This window comes from Cyanistes caeruleus, chromosome 3 (genome assembly GCF_971803275.1).
Source record: "Cyanistes caeruleus chromosome 3, bCyaCae1.hap1.1, whole genome shotgun sequence".
Lineage (NCBI taxonomy): Eukaryota > Metazoa > Chordata > Aves > Passeriformes > Paridae > Cyanistes > Cyanistes caeruleus.
In genome coordinates this window covers 37573056-37579984 of record NC_141703.1, presented here as the reverse complement: position 1 = coordinate 37579984, position 6929 = coordinate 37573056, and positions in this window count along the sequence as shown.

Here is a 6929-nt window from a genome sequence, read left to right as displayed (position 1 = left end):
CAGGGTCTTAGGAGTACTCAAATCCTGTGCTTCATCTTTCTTCTTGTCATCTTCTTGAACTTATTCCTGTCATATAATCTATCGTTTTATAAGGGCTGAGGAGAAGAAGAGCCAAACACATCTGGGGCTAAAAGCTGTCAAGGGGACTTCAGCAATCTGTTGCCCTCGCAATATCTCGTGAAAGATCTTCCACTTGGCAATCAACTTGCCCATGTAAAAGAAGTGCACACTTTGTGCCATGCAACACAACTTCAAGTGGAGGTCAGATAACTGACATGGTTAACTTCACCTAGCAAGAAATTCTCAGATGAGAAAAATGTCAGGACACACTTAATGGTGTATCAGAGAAGAACTTATGAGGCGCAGCTTTGTTTAAATTAGGGATTTTAAATGAGTCCATGTACAACATATGTGTATTTACTACCTGCACCATTCCTGAGTCTTCCAGCCTATCAAAGTCTTTGCAATGGCTACAAGAGCCATACACATACAGTTTTATAACAGTTCTGATCCATTAAGTCCCACTGAGTTTCAGCTGAGTGTCTGCAGGGCACAAAAAACCCTGTATAGTAGTCAGAGCAGTTCTCTCAGCCTTATTCAAAGAATGTTCCTAGTTCTGTCACCATTTCATGTTATAGTTTCCAAGCATCTCTGTTGAAAGTTTTACAACCAAAACTGCAGAGCATGAACAGGTAGGGGAGAGATCACTCAGGCCATACTTAACCATTGCTTTTCAGGAAGTTGTAGATGTGAAAAAATTCTTACACTTGTGAGGACTGAGGTGAGAATACACCTGATCAGAACTGAAAAGTCCTGAAAAATGTTTCTGGCTGGGGTTTACTTGGGAGGAAGATCGCAGATAAGAAAAAAAGGTGGTCAAAAATCCTCTCCCCAGATATGCTCAGATTGGTTTTAGATATGGGATAAAATGCAAGACTTAAGAACGCATATTTACCTGGATTTGCAAGGGCATGTAGTAGGACATGGGGCAACAGCTTTAAGCTGAAAGAGACTAGGTTTAGATTGGCTGTTATAAACAAATTCTTCATTGTGAGAGTGGTGAGGCACTGGGACAGATTGCCCAGAGAAGTTGTGGATGTTCCATTATTGGAAGTGTTCAAGGCCAGGTTGTATGAGGCTCTGAACAACCCGGTTTAGTGGAAAGTGTCCCTGCCTTAGGTGAGGGGGCTGGAACTGGAAGATCTTTAAGGTCCCTTCCAACCCAAGTCATTCTATGATCCTGTGATTGCCAAGTGCATCACAATGCCGGCAACTGCAAGCATTGATGCATAGAGCACAGGAACTGAGATGAGTTCTCTAGTTGGTTGAGCACTGAGTGCAGCTTTCCATGACACCAGAAGGATTTAAAATAGTTATCGACAGCCTTGCAAGTATTACTCCACCTAAGACTCACTAAGCACAGTTAGAGGATGTATGAACTGTCTTATGAACACATGATGAGGCAGAAAACTGATCTGAGAAGTAACAATTCTTTAAAAATTCTGCTGGGGCCACCCACAGCTGCACGTATCAGTCTTCAGGCTCATTTCCTTGCTTCCTGACACTTCTGGCGTGCATGTATATGAGTGTAAATGTTTATATTCAAATGTATATAGCTGGTAACAAACTGTTATATATGTATATAGCTGGTAACTAAAAGTTTCCAGAATAAATTAGATCCTGTTACACGTGTTACATGACATGATATATGACAGTGTGTGAGATAAAAGGGGAAAATAGGTAAATAATAATTAGACCTTTCAGTCTGACTTCAGTTCCAGGCACTAAGCAAATACACACTCTTTGTGTACACCAAAATCTACCAACAGCTGAACAATATCCAGAATGGATTTGATAAATTGTGTGAAACCAAATAATTTTTCCTTCTGCCCCTGTGTAGTAGATTTTGTGAACAGCAATAAATATTGACGTTATTACACTTTGCTTCTTTCTATCAGACTAGAGAGTCATAGCATAAATTAACTTTCAGCAACACACATGTGAAACCAGAAAACATTTCTGAATAATGCAACTGAGGCTGATATTCTGTCGGAACAGAAGAATAAATCAGAGAGAGTTTCTTGCACTCTTTTCTTGAACTCTCTATACTTTGAAATATCTTGGACTCCAGAGTAGATAAGGTACTTCTTAACTGTACAGGTAATGTCAGACTAAAAGGAATTCCTGGAATGCTTTGGGAAAGAGACTTAGAAACATCATAAGTTAGTCTTATGAGGAGCAGCTGAGGGAGTTGCAGTTTATCCTGGAGAGAAGGAAGCTCAGAGGAGACCTTGCTCTCTACCACCACCTGACAGGAGGCTGTAACCAGGTGGGGCTTGGTTGGCAACCAGTGACAGGATGAGAGGACACAGCCTCAAGCTGAACCAGAGGAGGTTCAGGTTCGACCTCTGGAAGAATTCTTCACTGAAAGGGTAGTTAAGCATTGGAATGGGCTGCTCAGGTAGGTGGTGGAGTCATCATCCCTGAGGTTCTTCAAGTGGATGTGACTCTCAGTGCCATGATCTAGCTGACATGATGGTGTTCAGCCAAAGGTTGGACTCAACAGTCTCAGAGATCATTTCCAGCCTAAACGATTCTGTGGTTCTGTGATTCTGTCTGCTTAAATGAAAGAAGTGACCTGGAGGAATGATAACTGATGAAGGTAAAACACGTACTTGCAGAGCCTCTGCAGTTACTCATTCTGACAACTTACGGATAAGCAAAGGGCTTAATTTTCTGTGAACACATGTGGGAATTAAAGGCAAAGAGAAGTGCAATGTCACTTCCTGCATCTCATAATGATCATATTAATGGAAGTGAAAACAGCCTAGGATCCTGCAGCAAGATGAAAAATGTACACAGTGCCCATATTTAGGGCTTATGGCATGGTGTTTATAATTATAACTATCAATAAACTCCAGATAGGTAACTTACTTGGATGGTTGATGACAACTGCAGAGGGTATCTGATTTTTGAACTGAGAATGAAATGTTAAAGAGGCTCCAAACAGTCTTCACAGAAAAAGTAACACTAGCAGCAGCAATCATATTCTTTACCATCCCTGACCATGCTAACCTTTTAAAAAAGCAACAGATAGAGTGAGACTTCAGAATAAAAACATACATGGAATTGAACTTAGCATTCAAAGATTGTATGAACATGCCAAAACTATTAAATCTTTCCTTGCAGCAGTGAGAACAGAAAGGTTTGTTCCACTGGCTCCTGGCCAGGTCAGTTCACCATCAGCCAAGGGGAGAGAATAACCAGAGCAACCTGCCAGGAGCGTCCTGTGCAGTCCCAGCACACGCAAGAACTGTAACAGCTGCCACTGGAAAACAAAGTGGCTGCATTTATCAAGAACAGTGCGGGAATTCAAAGTCCCTAACAAAGACTCTGAGAAATGTATAGCATTCAAATTTGCCGTGTAGAAGCATGTGCTATGATGACACCTTCCTTAATTATGGTAAGGAGCTTCCATTTAGCACCACAACTACAAAGCCAGAAATGTTCCCAAAGAGACTCGTGCACAGGGAGAGATGTTTTTAGGCACTGCACGTTTGTCACCTGATGTTGTCTGTGCTGCTGTAGTTTGTGACCTATATAATGCTACAAAAGGCACCAGTTCTCTGTCCATGGCATAGCTTCACAAAAATGCATGTCTAGCAGATACACATTATATATTTATTATATATTATACATTGCTTATCAGTTACACATTTACTATGTAAGCGTGTCACTGATATATTACAGTCTGAATAGACTAAAAACAGCTGGGTTTACTCCTTCACCCTTCCCGGAGAAAGTCATCTAGTGCCAGTGACCAAGTTCTCCAGATCATCATGGAGATATGGGGATTCGGAGATGCTGTGCTAAATCCTGTATTTTTTTTCCTCAGACCTTCAGAAAGTATGATGTAATAGCTAAAAATTAAGCAGTGTTTTGGATATCACCACTTTTAAACACAGGAAACTATACTGGCTAATCAGGTAATAGCTGGCTGATGACTTTCAGAAAATTATTAAAGGTTACTTTTGATTCCTGTGAACACAGCATGTACACGTGCTGGTGTGTATCCTCATCCTCAGGGCAAAAAAAAGGTACTTGCTCAAAAGTCAAGTTTTTAATTTAGAGGGAAAGTTGAACTTTTAGAACAAATAAGTGTGTCTCCAGACTAGAACAAACAAACAAACAATTTTTTTATAGTCCTGTATTAAAAAGAAAAAAAAAATGTTTCTGATCCTAATGTCCTTAAGCTGTTATTTATTTTACACTGAAATACAGACTCCCCCCTACATATGATTTATACATGCCTCTGAACATATCTATTCCAACAAAAGATTAATGCAAAAGGTCATCTCTGTTGTTCCCATTGTGTGTTAATCTAAGTCTCTGGTATGAAATGCTGTATTTATAATCCAAAGAAAAGAACAGAGATTGTCTGATGTGCTACTGAAAGTTATCAGGTCCCAGGTTTAGACAGGGGATAATGTCATTGTTTGATAAACAGCCACTGTTTCTTCAAACCCAGCTGCCTTTGGCATATCAAATCTGTCAGAGGTGCTTACAGCAGTGCATAGGTTATTATAACACTCAACATATATTCCCATTGAGAAATGGCAAATCACATACCTTCAATGATTTTCATATTTGGTGACAGATTACTATGCACTATATTGTTTCCAGAATAAACTTCTATTTCCAGGAGTGATGTAAGGTTAGAGTTATGAAACGACACCATGTTCCTAAGAAACCGTGTTTTCTTAGATGTTAAATTAAAAACATTGATCCAGAAGTTCAGAAAAAGTTCATAATTGAGTTTTTTGGGGGAGCTCTAACTTAAAATATTAATTAATATTTAAGTGTGTAAAAAAAAATCATAAGGATTTTCAATATTCCTGGAAGGGAATACAATTGAATTTCAGAATAGTTATTCAGCACACTTGAAAATCAACAAGAATCTATTTAAATGCCTCCCTAAATCCAGAAAGACCTGATTTGGAATAGTTTGATATGAGAATTGATTTATGATGCCAAATTAAAAACAAATTCATTCTCATGTTAATTAATGCATTTTATTAGATATGCAGAACTCAATAAAACCCAGAATTTATCCATCATAAAGAATTTACCCATGAGTTGGAATCTAATAAATGCATTTATAATTTAACTGCCTAGCCTTTGATATACCAGCAATGCTTGGGGTCATTATCTCCCAAGAAAGAAAGTTACAGCAGGAAAAATGTGGCAAAAATGTACTGGTACAACCCTATTGGCACAAACCAGAGGATTAAAGAATGACAGGGTCTCTCCTTTCTCACACATTCATTCTATCACAGAATCACAGAATGCTTTGGGTTGGAAGGGACCTTAAGGGTCATCTTGTTCCAGCCCTTCTGCTGTGAGGAGGGACACCTTCCACTAGATGAGGCTGCTCAGGGCCCCATCCAACCTGGCATTTGCATTGTTCTCAACTCTGCTGGGCATTAGCTACCCTACCTCAAAGGCTGTGCTTATGCACAGAAGAGTTTCAAGTGTGGAAAGGAGACTGAGACCAAGAAAATGAACAGAGAAAATAGGAAGTAAACTGGTAGCAGCTTGCTGTATGCAGAAAGCATAAGAGAGTAGTTTTCCAGTGGGAAGTGGTTACACATGGGTAGATTTAATGGGACACATGTTCCTCAAGGACTGCTCTGGAGATAGTATGTGAGTAAAGCAAGACAAACACAGCAGGTGGACTGAAGAGGGAGGAAAAATTAAAAAAGAAAGAGAATGCAAAAAGCGGACCAAAAAGGGAACAAAACAGCACCAAAAATATAAACTATACCAGAGCACATAAACATCCTTTAGGTATAGAAACGGAAGCAGTAATGAAAAACCCAGAAGTCAATATGAAGAAAGCTTTTCTTAACCTTCTTGCATGCCTGCTTTCTAGGTTGGGGTGGTAACTACTTTGGGACAACAAATCTTCTCAGCCCTCTTTTGCCAAGTATCTTATTTACAACGGCTTAACTGGTGGGAACTACTAATTAGAATAGTGTGATCTCCAATCAAGATAAATTAATCCAACATTTCCCTAGTCTGCTGGACTCCCCAGATGTGAGCTATGGCTCCAGGAGCAGCCGCCTGGGCACCATCTGTGGTTCAGCTCCCAGTGGAAGGTGCACAACTCATGCAGGCTGTGCCAGCAACTTTCACTCAGCTTAACGCTTCTGCATCTCACTTTAGCTTGACATCTTTTAGGCAAGGTAGAAATCCAGACAACTAAATCACCATGTAAATCTTCCAGGTTCTCCACTTCTGTCTTTCAAATCTATTGCATAATGTCTGGACTGGGAATTGGCCTTATGAGGCAGCAGGATGGTCACTGAGACAGCAGCTCAGAACCTGAACTACCTGCCAGGTTCACTTCTCAGAGGCTGCAATATTTCAATCCCAGTGTTTGACAATGTCCAGCTGGCAGGCTGACAGTGAGACACTCAGAGCACAAGCTGAAGTGTGCTTATTTTCCAGCAGGTGAACATACGAAGAACAAAGTTCTGCTTGGTGATGATATCGTCAATCAGCTAAGTAATAGGGCACCTTAATTGATATGAGAAAGTTTTATACAATGATACTGGAAGAAAACATGAGCTCTTGCTAAATACCTTGAAATGGAGGATTTTGGAATTATTTTTTTTTTTGCCTGTGAAATATGCAATATACAAATATTGCAAGCATTATTGTATATTGTTGGTGCTGCCTTACACCAGTTTAAGGCTGCATTTTGAACACAGTAGGTTATTTACTGTACAACAGAGCACAGCCCAGGGAACAGATGTGTGTTAGTACCTAGAAAATCAGCCACTGAGTGTCTCTCCCCTGTTTGTCAATGTCACACAGATCGAGTGTGCTGACAGCTGCCAAAAAAATTGCCTGTTGCTGCTGTGGAC